Here is a 15308-nt window from a genome sequence, read left to right as displayed (position 1 = left end):
CCTGAGTGCCATCACACAGCACATATAAGACAACCAAGAAATCAGGTCCAGTCAACATGGGTTAATGAAAGGTGGGTCTTGCTTGACCAACCTGATCTCCTTCTATGACAAGGTGACTTATTTAGTGGATGAGGGAAAGGCTGTGAATGTTGAGTACTTAGGCTTCAGTAGATCCTTCGGCACTGTTTCCAGCCGCATTGTCCTGAAGAAGCTGGAAGCTCATTGTTTGGATGATTGTACTCTTCACTGGGTGAAGAAATGGCTGGCCAGCTGAGCCCAAAGAGATGTGGTAAATGGATTCAAATACAGTTGGCAGCTGGTCACTGGTGATGTTCCCCAGGGCTCAGTATTGGGGCCAGTTCTGTTTAAACTCTTGATCAATGATCTGAATAAGGGGATTGAGTGCACCCTTAGTAAGTTTGCAGACAACACTAAGTTGGGTGGGAGTGTTGATCTGGTGGAGGGTGGGAAGGCCATACAGAGGGATCTGGACTGGCTGGGTAGTTGGGCTGAGACAAATTTTCTGAGGTTCAGCAAGGTCAAGTGCCAGGTCCTGCACTTGGTTCTCACAACAACCCCAGGCAGCACTACAGACTTGGGGAAGAGTGGCAGGAAAGCTGCCTGGTAGAAAATAACCTGGGGTTGTTGGTCAACAGTGGCTAAACATGAGCCAGCAGTGTTCCCATGTGGCCAAAAAGGCCAACAACATCCTGGCGTGCATCAAGAATAGTGTGGGCAATAGGACCAGGAAAGTGACTGTGCCCTGGACTGGACACTGGTGAGGCTGCACCTCACATCCTGGGGTCAGCTTTGGGTCCCTCACAACAAGAAAAACATTGAGTTGCTGGAGTGAGTTCAGAGAAGGAAATGGAGCTGGGGAAAGGTCAAGAGAACAAGTCTTATGACGAGAAGCTGAGGGAACTGATGGGGCTGAGCCTGGACAAAAGGAGGCTGAGGGAAGACCTTATTGCTGTCTACACTGACCTGAAAGGAAGTTGTAGCATGGAGGGTTTTGGTCTCTTTTCCCAAGTAACAAGTGATAGGACAAGAGCAAATGGCCTCAAGTGGTGCTAGGGGAGGTTCAGATTAGATATTATGAAAAAATTCTTTCACAGAAACGTTTGTGAAGGAGTGGAACAAGCTGCTCAGGGAAGTGGTGGACTCACCATCATCCCTGGAGGTGTTTGAAAGACATATAGACGGGGGTCTCAGGTGTATGGTTTAGTGCCTGAGCTAGGTTGTGGCTGGACTCAGTTGTCTTGAGGGTCTCTTCCAACCAAAATTATTCTATGGTTCTATTTTATGACTCTATGGTTCTAAGATAGGCTAATGGGTTTTCAAAAGTGTAATAGTTCTACTCTTTATAATCCTCACAGATAATGATACTTTATTAGTGAAACCCAGAAAAAAACTGAGAGAGCAAGAGGTTAAGCCTCTTCCTGGCAGCCAGATGAGTGGTGTAGTTGGACACCTTCATACTGAAAGAGGAAGGGATTCAGTGTTTCTTCCTCTTTGCATGTGTGAATGTGTGTGCCTGCACATGTGTGCCTACGATTGGAGGCACTGACAAAAAAATGTTTGCTTTGTTCTACTTTTTTTTTTTTTTTTTCACTGAGCTGTGGGGATAATAATTTTTCTGTTATTTATGCTAGGAGGATTTTTATCTTGGCACTCAGTGCATTTAAAAATGATGGACAGCAACAGCTTAAATATTTTTCAGGTAAGGTGTCCACTTGTCATTCAGTCAGACCCTTTACATAAACTTAGCATTTGTCCAGGTTTTGTGTAATATGGGCCATTTTCATGCTGTCTTAGTAGTATACACCGATATACATGCATGTATGTGGCAGGATTTCCAAACACAGACACACGTACACACATTTACTGTGTGAAGTTCTCTGACAAACTTGAAGATGAGAAGTGTTGGTTTGTTTTAAAATATTATTTCTTACATTATGTGTAGAATGTACACAAAACATAATTCCTTTCTTACCTTCCCATCCTGCAAAAGGATCGGCAGTGCCTTAGTGGTAACTACTTTAACACGGTGTTTACCTACACATACACTTTAAAATAAAAAAGTTATTTGTTTATAAAGCTTTGCAAAAGCTGTAAGATAATAATAAAAAATCTGATACTGAAACTTTAAATTCCCGTTGTCATCCATACTGATAATTTTTTAAGTTCATAGTTCTTGCATTTCGATAGCTGCCTTCTCTCAGTACCGTCGTTTCCCTCCCATATACACCAGAAACTGATAGGCCCAGCAAGATATTTCTTCAAACATCTTACTAAGTATTCAACAACACTTTCATTACTAGTAGCAGTAGCAGTGCTTATGAGTATTAATATAAGCATTAGCGTTAGTATTAGTATGCATCTGCTTTAGATTAATATAATCTTTGGATTCTCCATTTCCGGAGTCAAAGGTGCATTTTGTTAATAAACCCATCTCTCTAATACACTTCAGATCTACCCAATGTTTTCTGGTATTCCAGCAACAAAATTTTTGTGTTCTTCTACTCTGCTTGCCATTTCTCATTGTTGTTCTTGTCTGTATTTGAATGATAGAAAGATAAAAAGCAACCAAATTAGTAACCACAATCAAAAGATACAGGGATCAAATATTTTTAATTGCTGAATAAAAAGAGTATGACATAACCTAATCAGAATAGGCCAGATGTTTAAGTGTTCAACTACTCTTATCAAGTCTTGACTTCTCAGGGAAGGTCAGGCTCCCTAAAATCCCTAATTAGCACCCTTGGGTACTCACCAAAATTACCAAGAAAATGCTTTGGGATTGAGCTCCACTGACCCATTTGTTCAAAACATCTCCATACAAATGGTGTACCATGCAAACCAGATTAATTATTTAAGGGCTCACTTTAGCTTGGAAAAAATCTTTGGTGTTGTGTTTTCTCTGACTGAGGACATTAAAAAACACAGAAGTAAAGCAAATAAGTCTGAGAGACATATTATTTTCCTTTTTATTTACACAGGGTGTTCCTACTGGCCCTCTTCCTCAGACAAACACATTTTGGTCACTTCTGCCTCTGTATTACACTCCTTCCTTTGCAACCATCTGACAGGTAAGTTCTACCACATCCACCCTGATACATAATACAGGTTCTTATGGCTTGGTATGTACACACAATCAGGTCTGGGATATCCAAACTCTTTTGTCTTTTCATCCAGGTTGGAGGGGTGCATCTGGCAGTCAGACCCTAAGAATATAATATGAAAGGTAAGAATAAGAGGTCAAACCAAAGGCTTATCTAGCTCATTATTTATTTGTACCAGCATTAACAGCAGACACTTAGGAAAACAATTTACATTTGAGCAATGAGGTAGTAAAATAGTACCCTTCTCTTGGTATAACATCCCTTTTCCACTGCCGTATGAACTTTCCAAGCAGCAGCTTGTTTCTCTAATAATTAATATTTGACCTCCACAATATGTTCTGGCAATGTGTTAATAGTTTAACCACACATTTTATTACGAAGTAATCCATCATCAGATTTGCTCTAAACCTACTGCCTGACAATTTCATTCAGTGACCTCTGATAGTTATTTTTTAACTGTGAAAACACTAATCATTATTTGCTATGTACTTTCCCCATAAAACATTCATGATTTTATGGACATTAGTCACAACCCACCATCTACTCTGGTTTTCTCATTTTTAAGCTGTTAAGACTGCAGCCTAGCTTCTCCTTAAATGGAAGTCAGTCTGCACCACTTTACTTTGTACTATTCTCCCACACCATTTCTGAGATTTATTTCAGATATAGACAATCCACAGACCTATACAATTACTAGCGCTTTTTTGGTTTTGGTTTGGTTTGGTTTGGTTTGTTTTTTTCTTATTCACATTTTATAACAATTTTGAACATGAGATGTTATTGTCAATGATGTTCAACACTGACCTGAAGATCTTTTTCCCAAGCGGTAATTCACCTCCGTGCTTTTATTGTGAACACTTTTTTCCCTCCATATGCATACACTTGGAATTTATCAGCAAAGAGAGTGTTTCAGCTTGGCACATGACACTTTCTCATTGTGGGGAGGTAAACTAGCCAAAATATATCTCAGTGACCAGAAATATTTCCACAGCTGAGCACAGCATTCCTCCTTGTTCTAGCTGACATACTGCATAATTAGACAAAATGTAAACCCTATTGAGTTTTTCAAATTTCAATGCATTCATGTTGCTCTTGATCTTGTTAGCTTTTTTCCCAAGGTCATAATAATGTTGTGGTGGGGAGGAAATGTCAAATAGGACTCAGAATTCTCCTTTTTATCCCATTGTTGAAACACAACCAAACAACTGTCTTTCTCTCTCTCTTTGGACAAAGACCAAAATCTGTGCTGATTCTTTTGATTAAGTTTTTACACTGGTTGTACATTAGGAACAATTTTCAAGATCTCTTTGAGACCTGCTGTGAGGTTCAGCAGATATCTGAGAAGATTGACTCAGATTTTCTGTAGCAGATTTTATTTTTACTTAAGAGTGCAAATAAATTACGGGACCCTTAGAGATCTACTCACTCATTTCATTAAAACAGGGGGTACCATGGGGCTTTTGATGGAGTCTGTCTCCATCTGTCTCCTTTGCATGCCTGACTTGAAGTCTAAGTGGAAGTTACAAAACCCTTGCTGGGCCTACAGGCACACTCTGCTTCTATGTGCAACCAGAACTGCTTCTGTCTTACCAGAGAAATAAGGTAATACTTTCTGAGCACCAGCCTTAGACAGAACTTTGAATGAGGAACCACTCACAAAAGACGAGAACACAATACACAAGTCATCTGAAGGAAATTAACTGAAAGTTAAAAGGGTTCCAATTAGATTCTCTGATACTTATAAAACACACCAGCTGCAGAGCTATCCAACATGGATCTTTTCCTCCATTGCAATAACTTTTCCTTTCAGAGGGTGAACTTGACAGAGTAATTCTAGCCTTCATCACTGTTAGACTGGGTTTTTCCCATGCATTCTCAAAGAACCCACATTTACATTGTGAAAGAACTGTGTGATCACAAAATACACCACAGCAAAACACTGGCAAGTAATTCCACATTGAGATTCCTCCCTCCTGACTGAAGATACCTGCAGTATCAATAACTGCCTGTTCAAGTTATCTGGTTTCCCACCATAAGTGAATGAAATCTAACACCATTATCAATAGCATTCAGGGGTAAATTCCCCTGACTACATTTGTGTAACACTTCTGATGAGATTTATTATACCCTTAATTTCATATTGCACCCAAATAGTGACCACATAATGGGAACCTAGAAACCTAAGTCAGACACACATGCACCATAGACACCTGAAGGCAGGTGAGAGAAACTGCAACCCTGGTCTCCAAACAGTCTCATCTCCTGAATAAATGTGAGATTTTGAAGGTCAGCCCTTGATGGAAGAGTGAGAAGTTCAAGTCTTCACTCCCCAAAGGTGTGACACAGGAAAGGGTGAGAAGAGACACCGAGGTTCATCTCCTGTCATCATGACACACAGTGCTTAATCAGCCCAGTAATGAGCAAATCACTTACAATATCCACTATTAAAAATATGCCAAAGTGAAATGACCATTCACACAGTGAGCTTAATGTGTGGCTAAATAGAGACAGATGTACACTGAGGAGCCAAGGACTCCCTTTGAGGAAGTCCCACTTTCCTCAAGTTGGCTGTGGAAATGTTTATTTTAACCATCAGCCAACAGTACTATTAGTTTAAAGTATTTGGACATACATGAGTTTTTATAGGATTCCTGCAACAAGTATAAATGATTAAATGACTTATAAAAAAAATGGAAGCAGCCAGATGTATATTTCCACTGTTTATCCAATTTACTCACTGTTCCCTGAAATATGTTAATAATAAAGTCCTATTCCTTTTCTTCTTCCCATATGCCCCATTACTAACAAATAATGAGACTTTAATACTTTAATTAATAACTTCTGGTAAGTCATTTATCATAACATTAAATAACATAAAGAGCTAATTAAGCTGCTCAGTGAAAATTCACTCTAACAGATGCCTACCTGTTCATACAAAAATCACTCAGATTTTTAAGAAATAGCTAAACATCTTAAACATTTCCACTTAAACATCAGCCTTCTTCTGGTGTGGGTTTTGGTTTTTGCTTTTGTCAGTAATGCTGCAGTCATGAAGAAATCTAAATGAGGTCTGGAACAAGAAACTACTGAGCAAATCAGCTTTTATGAAATCAAAATATAATTCACACTTGTACTTAAGAACATTAACTCAGTCTCAGTTTCCTTTTACCAGAAAGTTAAATCTGCCAGAATCTTCCGATGCTCTGTGTAAAACAATTTCAATTTGTGGGCAGGTTTGAGAATCAGAATCTCACAGCTTCTGCTTTACTAAGGTGCTTCTTCCTTTCATCTTGACCTGAAAACTCTCTTCTTCCACATTAAAACCCAACATACTCAAGAGAGAATTCTATGCAATTCTTCGTATTACCACACTAATGCAATCCTTCCTGCTTCATGACTTAAACTAACCTTTTAAGTATTTGGAGTTGGGAAGGAAACACTCCTTGGGGCTACTTTTGTCAGAACTACTGTAGGCATCTATCATCTCCTTTTCTCTGAAATACGTTACCTTGGTCACTCTTGAAGACAAGACTCTCTGAGGCTCAATGACTATGTTCTCTAGAGTTCTTTACATTTCTTGAGAACAAGAACAAGAAAATAATTCCTTTTAAAATTAACTGAAATTTGTCTAAATATTCCAGTCAGTGGAAGAAACTGCAATGGAAGTGGAAACTGAAAAAGTGATGAGTACTATGAGAGTTACAGTGGGCTGTTTCCCATTTCAGCTGCATTCTGATTTTCCTATAACCACTTCCTATTTATTTCCTTGGGAAATAAATCAGTCTCTAGCAGGTTCACCTTTTTAACTTAAACATTTAGAATTATACCTGAACAAGACATAAAGCTAAAATAGCATTTTCCTAATCAAGTCTATCAAGCGTTTTTAGTAAGATGTCTACCTTGATTGCAAAGTTCGAACTTGGCTATTTAAAAGACATTTGTCTGAGTCAGTTCTTGAGTCAGCCTACAGGTAAATCTTGACCAGACCTCAGCAAGGTTCCAGACATAAAGGTTGGGATATAACTGATCAAATTTAGGCATTGAAGATTCATCTGCCTGTGAAAGACATCTGCTATAGGATGTGTTAAATCATGCCCTTTATTCTGCCGACTATAGAGTGAGCTAAAGGTATTTGTCTAGTGAAGTGATAAAGACACTTGCTTTCTGGATACTTTTATTTAGTCAGTTGAATGCTCCATTACAGGTATCACATCAGATTTTTTCCCTACAATCAGTGGAGAGAAAGAATAGTTTCAAAAGGCAGTTCATCAAATCCTAAAGTACGTTGGATCAGGCTTTGAAATAACCTGTTTCTCTTGATGGGCTGAAAAAGAACCTGAATAAACTAGTTCCATTATAATTTAGATGCCTAAAGCTGATAGAAATGTATTTTCTGAGGGAACAGTGCTAGAGTAGCTTGGAAGATTCTCATGTTGAAGGGCATGATCAGTCAGCTGATCGGAGCCAGCCCAGTGAGAGCCGGAGCTGGCGGGGCTCAGCCGACCACGAGGTTCAGCCGAGATTAGGAAGCTCAGCGGGAAATGTACATGGACAGCGTGATTCCCGTCGAGTCCCAATCCCCGCAGCCCCGGCAGCCATTGCGAGAGAGCGGCTGACGTGGCGGGGGGCGTTCCCATGGTGACGGCGACCACACCCCCTCCCCTTGCCTTGAAAAATCCTTTGGGAAGGCAGCAACTAGTTGCTGCCCACCAGGTGTAGGGAGGTGCAACCGGGTTGTGTAGCAGGTGAGTCCCACCCGCACTGGGCTGCAGCAGCAGGTGTGGTAGCTTCTGCAGCAGGGTGCAGAGAGCACTTGTTGCTTGTCAGCCCCTCTGACTTATTGCCAGCATCCCAGACTGCTGACGACCATGGTCGCCTCCAGGAGGAGAGCTTGTCTCAAACAGACTGTGGCAACACAGACTGAGGAGGTTCTGTCCTGAACGGTGGCTGTTCAGGTCTCCGGCCGCAGGGAGTGCCAGAGCCTGCTGCTGCCGGGGGAGGGAGGCCAGCAATCCACCTGTGTGAGGTGTGAGCAGGTGCAAGACCTGCTCAACATGGTTGTGAAACTTAAGGAGGATGTTGAGACGCTGAGGACCATCAGGGAGTGCGAAAGGGAGATCGACTGGTGGAGTAACACCCTGACGTGCCAGTTGGAAAGGTCCCAGGGAGGTACCCCCCAAAAGGAGATGGACATCCTGCCCTCTCGGACAGAGGCAGAAGTCCTGAGATGGCCCCACCCTTGTTGCTGTCAGGCAGAGGTAGGGGACCTAAAAGACAATGAGGGTTGGAAGCATATTCCGGTTCGGCGTCATGGGCAGCCCCCCACCCTGCCTGCTTTGTCTCCCCAGGTGCCCCTCCGTAATAGGTTTGAGGCCCTGGATCTTGAAGAAGAGGTAGGTGAGGAGGTGGTGCCAAGCCTGCCTACAAGATCACATAGGAAGAGGCGGTTGACTTCACAACTTAAGACTGCCTCTGATAAGAGAGAAAGAAGGGTGATTGTAATAGGAAATTCCCTTCTGAAAGGAACAGAGGGCCCAATATGCAGAGTTGACCCTCATCTTAGGGAAGTTTGTAGTCTACCTGGAGCCCAGATCAAGGATATCGCTAGAGAGCTCCCTAAACTGGTACATCCAACAGACTACTACCCGCTGCTGGTCTTCCAGACAGATGGGGAGGAAGCTGCTTCCTGTAATCTGAGGGGAATGAAGAACGATTTCAAGGTCTTGGGAAGGATGATGAAAGACTCAGGGGCTCAAGTGATCTTCTCTTCACTCCTTCCATCTTCAAGTGACGATGTGGGATGGAATAGGAAAATTCAGTCTCTAAATGGTTGGCTCCAAGACTGGTGCTACAGGCAGGGCTTTGGATTTTTTGATAATGGTTGGTTTTATAAGACACCAGTCCAGACAGTGCCACGCAGGAAAGGTTTATCTCGCAGGGGCAAAAGGATGCTGGGGCAGGAATTAGCTGGGCTCATTTGGAGAGCTTTAAACTAGGCTCGAAGGGGGATGGGGTTGTAGCTGGGCTTGTCCCAGTGGGGCAGCATTCTAAAACTGATGAGGACCGGGTGGCCTCCTATGCCCCTAGGGAGAAATTGGTGTGCTCTGCTAGCTGATCCCAAACATACTGTGATACTGTGATACTGTGATGTGCATGTGGAGGTGTCAGAGCTGGAGTTGGTGTTCCGCTCCTTGAGGAAGTAATCTCAGCATTGGCACCCAGCACACCTCAGTAATGCTGAGTGGTGGTAGATACAAATTGAGGAATGATGTGCACATTGAGGTATCCCAAGACACAAAGTTCTACCGATTTTTTCATTACCTCAGCAGAGATTTGGGCTATCTGATCTGGTTAGGTCTTCCTTTGAGCTGAAGATTTGACTTTCAGAGGTTGCTCCCAAACTGTATTATCCTGTGATTTCAGCCTATCATTTAGTGTGTGCACTTGAAAATTTTGCTTTTTCTGAAATACATCTTCTAGAAATTATTATGATTGATCATATGTAATTTTTCATTGCCTTAATTAATTAGGTTAAGGAGCTCAAAAATACCCTTTTTTTCCTCCTTTGAAGCATGTAAGACAGCTTGTTAAAGCACAAATTACTAGTCTTTAAGTTGAAAAGTGATGTTTGTTATCCTTCCTTTCGCATCTCTGTGACTAAATATGTGTATATACATCTGAAATGTTATGTACAACAATTTATGGGGCAATAATACTTTGTGGTTGCTCATTTTCAGGTCAAGATATTTTTGCCCATACTCATGATTGCAAACAAGATGCAGTAGTTACTTAGACCAGTTGAAAAACCTAGTTAAACCTGAAAAAATATCCACTACCTTTACAATAATTCCTTCAGTATCCAGGGATCTTCTTGTTTTTTTCAGAACATCCAGCAAGATTTCAGTGATACCAGCCAGACCAGCATCACAGTCAGTATAAGAACACATGTCATTCTCCCTTTCATACAACTGTATCAGTATTATTAGCATAAGGACAAAAGCAACCTTCATATATAGAAATCTCAAAGTTACATGCATAGTACATGGGGGAAAGTCACAGTTATGTTACAAGGTATGCATTGTTTCACTTGCTCTTTATAGAAGTGTATTTGGGGTCATCCATTGACAACATTTGCAGTAAGTATCCACAACTTTTCTGCTCTTCAACACAGGTGAATACAACTGAAGAAAAGATAGAACTCAGGTATTTCCCTCCATGCACAGATGCTAGTGGGAACCTCTTCAAAAACTTTCAGCCTGCCTGTATTAGGACAAGGGTCTGGGAGTGACCTCCTGCCAATGGCATGTAATAGATCTCAGCTAAACCATTTTGTGACTGTGTGATAAGAAGCAAGTTGTTGTGCCAGTCCTAGTGGCTGTGTATGTATGAGCGTGTTCAAAAAAGTCAAGATTTACACCTGTACATTGCAACACAAGGGAAAATTCATATCAACTTTTTAATGCCCTTGCTTACCTCCTCCCCTTTTTAAAACACGGCAAGGAGAAAGGGGAAACTAAACTACTATTTCTCAAACTTTGAAAAAGCTGGATGGAATTTTCAAGCTTTATTACACACGAGATTGAAAAAGCAGACAGGTTAAGGTCTATTTCTGAACTTAAAATCTATTATTTTCTGGTTCTCTCCAAACTGTAAATGAAAATTTTGGTTCATTTTCACATTTTGACTATTCAATTAATGGAGAAACTATTTTTTTCTACGTATCACACTAGATCTCTTACATTTTCCAATTGCTCTTTTTAATCAGTACAATATTATTTAATAATTCTGTTGTAATTGTTAGCATTACTATTCAGTCAAGATATGCCAAAAATCAGCCAGGCCTGAGACCTTTATTTTCCTCTAGTCCTCATACTTCTTATGTATCCAATTGTACTTTATGACATCAAAAATCTGAAGCCTGCAAAGTCTCTTGTCACAACTCTTAAAAAAATAACTTGACATTAGACCTCAGAAAAGGGCAGGAGGAAGTGGAGCCAGGGGGGTGGGAGGAACACTGACCTTCGGAAAAAAAATATCGGTTTGATTGAAAACAGGCTTTAAAATTGTCCAGGGTCAGCCCCTCCTCCCCTTTCTTTTTTCCTTGGTGTCTGCAATCGTATAAGTTGAGTACCAAAGAGGAAAGTGAAAAAGAAAAAGCCCTTTTCCCTTCCCATGGGGTGAGTTCCTGACTTTGCTGCACACTTCACAGCCAGCCATCAATGTCTGATGGGGCTTGTCATCACCGAACCTCTGAATTAGCTAGAAACACATCCCTGTGTTTTGACTGGAGACATTGATTTCTCCACACTTGAAAGGGCTGTTTTTCACTTCCCAGGACCACTGGACAGGTTGCAAATCATAACCCCAGCAATTAGAGAGCAAGTTTTGGGATATTAAGCATGCTGGGGAGGAGAGGCGAGATACGATGGGAGATGGGGAGTACAAGGGGCAAGGGAAGCCCTGAAGAGACCAAAAGAACTTTGAGTAGAACGTGATGGCGGGACTGCTATCTGCTGCTGAGTGAATGTTAAATTTAATGTCACAGTATTATTACAGCATATTTGCTGCACTAATGTGAAATACATCTTTATGTTGATTCCTTTTGGGGATATGGAAATGCAACAGGTTTTTTGAGAGAGTGACCTGCAGTCTATTTAGATGCTACCCATTACCTAAACGCAGAGAGGAAAAGACTCCTTTGTGTGTCCTGCTCTCAGCAACAAGAGGCAAGCAAGCCTCCATGCTCCCTCTGCATGCCCAGCGATAGGAAATCATACTCCACCTCACAGAGTTTTGTATTTCGATTATGATTATTATGGCTTCAGAACACACCAGCAGCGGCTGGCCTTTCTCCTCTAATTACCATGCATGCACACTGCTCCCTATGCTTTGCAGAATAAAGAACATTTTGTTTGACAGCTCCTCCAGCCTTCCCTGCTGCCTGCCACAAGCCCAGGGAGGCTCTTCTGTTTCTTATTTTCATTTACCTTGGTGCTTCACACCCAAGATTTATCCAGACTCCGCAAAGACTTCCAAAAGATGCAGTTCTCTGTGGAGGCCAAGAGTGGTCAGTTAACCTGTTTTCTTATTTACATAGAAATAGTAGAGATCAAATAAAAAGCCAGAAGTCCAGCAGGAAGAGAAAAAAACAAAAAACAAAATAACAAAACAAACAAACAAACAAAAAAACACAAAACAAAACAAAAAAAAAACACCTCTCTTTTAAGGAGAAAGAGTGCTGAAATGTTACTGAATGACTCCAAGAGCAATCAGTGTCTATTTACACTAGCAACCTGCATCAAGCCTGCAAAGGCTTGTGAGCTCAACTGCAGACCAGAGATAGCTATGTAAACTCTTCTGCCAGCTGTTCCCCAATACTATCAACGGCTGAAACCCAGGCCTTTCCATCTCACTGCCCCAGATGCAGAAGCTGCTTTCAGAGGGATTTTTAACCTCTTCTTTCAAGGTACCATCAAGTCTGCAGCGGAAGACAAAAAACAGAGTCAGACAGGCCCGTTTGTACATTTACAGAGCAGCCTCAGAGATTTCTGAAAGATTGTTGCTACCATATTTCACAGCACTTCGTATTGCCGTGACCTAGAAGCTCAGATATTCACCTTTGACCCAGGCATGATAAGAGGCATAGACAGCATTCCTCTGATAGTTAAGGTGGAAGAGTTACGATAGTGCACTGAGAGCAAAAGAAAGGGTGGCCCCACTGTGATTTAGGATTTGTAAGCTCCTTATGATGAGAAGAATTCACAATGAAAGATGTTTTATCATCGGGAGCTAAATCTTCCTGACAATGCCAGCTTTGTGCAGCCGTGGAATGGGCTTCCTCAAGAATAAACCCAGCAGGATGTGTCCCCTTGGGATACTAGTACTGGGGAGGAAAATCAATGTTTAGCACAAGAGCTCTTAATTTACACGCCAGACAAGGGGCAGCTGCTGAAAGAAGAAAGATGATCTAAATGCTGAGATGCCTTTGTTAAACTAAAAAATATGGTGTACCCCTGATTTAGTTAAATTAGGGCAAATGTTTTGGTTGGAATTCTTGACCTGTGCTGGTGGACAAGGCTGATGTACTGAAGCCTAGTTTCAAATAATGGAAGGGATGTCCATAAAGAGAGTAAACACAGGGTAATTAAAATGGTACATTGCACACACAGGCAAATAGATGGTGTGCTGTGGGGATGCAGCACTCTTGTACAATAACAACTGTATTGTACCTGCTCCTACCAACATGGAGAAAACAGTCCTCACCCCTGCAAAATATACAAACCCCTCAAGAAATCATCTCTACTTTCTTAATATTCTTTATCATGGCCCTAGAAGCCAGTGAGCAATTCAACTGTCTGTGCCTCAACTTCCCACTCTGCAAAATTAATGTGATATTTTATGTTTAGATTTGAATCCTGGCTCTGGGTGCAAAGGGAGAGCAGTAGGCATTATATACCTTGACTTGAGCAAAGATTCTGACACAGTGTCCCAAAAAAGCCAAATTGCCAAGATATAAACTAAATAAAAATTCTGTGATTAGTGTGGAAAATCAGCCGGATTGCCCAACTTATAGGGTGGTGGTCAGTTGTACAAAGTCCAACCTGTGGCCAGCTGCCAGTGACACACCTCAGGGATTGCGACGGGAGATAATAGTCTTCAAGCTCTTTACTGATAACCTGGACAAGGGAATGGGATGCCTTCTCAGCAAGCTTGTTGATGATGGACTGAGAGAGACTCACATTCTGGAAGGCAAAGCTCTTATTCAGAGAGAATTTAACAGCCTGGAGATATGAGCTGGTGGAAACATCCCAATGCCAAGTCAAGTATCTGGGATAGGCTAACCCGACTTAACAGGACAGGCAGAGTTAGATGATCCTCAGCAGTCCCTTCCAACCTGAATTATTCTGTGATCCAGTTCACAGGTGGCCTTTGAACCAGTAAGAAGAACCTGGCCAGGAGAGGAAAACCTCTTCCTTCATCCAAGTTTCTAGTTCTCATTTTCTCAATTCAGCTGCCTGAATGACTTCTGCCTTTTCAGAACACACAATATGATAATAATTATCCCCCAGGTACCATACAACTACAAGCAATAACAATTAAAGTGGATAAAAGGCATTGAGGCCCAGGCAGGGCTTTCTCAGTGAGCCTAATGTATAGTTTGTTACAAACCTCTGCATTTTATCAGGGAACAGACTATATCTGTATGGTGATTATTGTAACTGATGGTTGGTAATACATATTACACTGGAATTTAACCATACAACATCTATAATTGCATCTGTGACAACTTTCTGTCATGAGTGTAAGGCTTAATTCTTCAAAATACAGTGTGCAGCACTGGGTGACAAGAATGGTTACAACTGGCAGGCTGATACCGGAGTTATTTTTTGGTTTACGCAGTGAGCCTATCTTGAAAAAACACACATTAAATGTTTCTGAGTTCAGCACCTCCCCCGGCTCGGGACCTGAAGCCTCATTTCTGAACCTCGAAGTTAAGCTCCATTCAACAGGGCTAAAACATCGACCCTGAGCAGGACCACCACAGATCACACTTCTTCAGCCACATTGGTTCACCTTGCTGTAGCTCTCTCGCCCTAACGGGATGAGCCCAGCTCACCCAACTGCACCACATCACACCTAACCGGAGGGAACAGTCCATCCAGCTTTCCCACCTGGCTTGAGCTCCACTTTTGTTTTTTTGGATGCCAGAAGCCACAGCTTATTTTAAACCCTGATGCTCCAGCTAGGTCATGTATTGGATAATAAACCAGTTCTTGCAGAAGAGCTGTATCTTACAGTGCAAAGTCAGGCTGCAGCAGAACCAAGAGCTGACTGTCCTCTGCCCGGTCACTTCTCCTGTACCAGACTGCTGTAAACTGCTGTAAACTGTATTTGTCTGACACATATAGAAGAATGCATTATAAATATGTACATTACATGGGGTATTGCTGGCATTACATTCCACTAAAAAAAAAAAAAAAGAAAAAAAAAAAAAAAGTAGTCAAAAATTACTTAGGAAAAAAAAAGCCAGAGAAAAATATTTTTACCTTCTTGAAATGAAAAAAATGTACTTGACAGCAACAACTTCAATTGATGCCTTTTACCTTTACCTCTTCAAAATGACTGGACTTTCAGCCAACCCCTGGAATACTTTTTTCACTTATTATGAAATTGTATTTTCCAGAA

General features: G+C 41.4%; 1 long non-coding RNA gene across 1 annotated transcript in view; it reads left to right on the top strand.

The window, feature by feature from the left end:
- The window catches only part of LOC110357420 (uncharacterized), a 57556-nt gene that overhangs the window by 22798 nt on the left and 19450 nt on the right, over positions 1-15308 (top strand). The window contains exons 2-3 of the long non-coding RNA XR_002411071.2: positions 3000-3089; positions 3196-3244. This is a non-coding gene — a long non-coding RNA (uncharacterized LOC110357420). The remainder of the gene's footprint in view (positions 1-2999; positions 3090-3195; positions 3245-15308) is intronic.

This window comes from Columba livia, chromosome Z, assembly GCF_036013475.1.
Source record: "Columba livia isolate bColLiv1 breed racing homer chromosome Z, bColLiv1.pat.W.v2, whole genome shotgun sequence".
Taxonomy (NCBI): domain Eukaryota; kingdom Metazoa; phylum Chordata; class Aves; order Columbiformes; family Columbidae; genus Columba; species Columba livia.
This window is presented reverse-complemented; position numbering and strand designations above follow the sequence as displayed.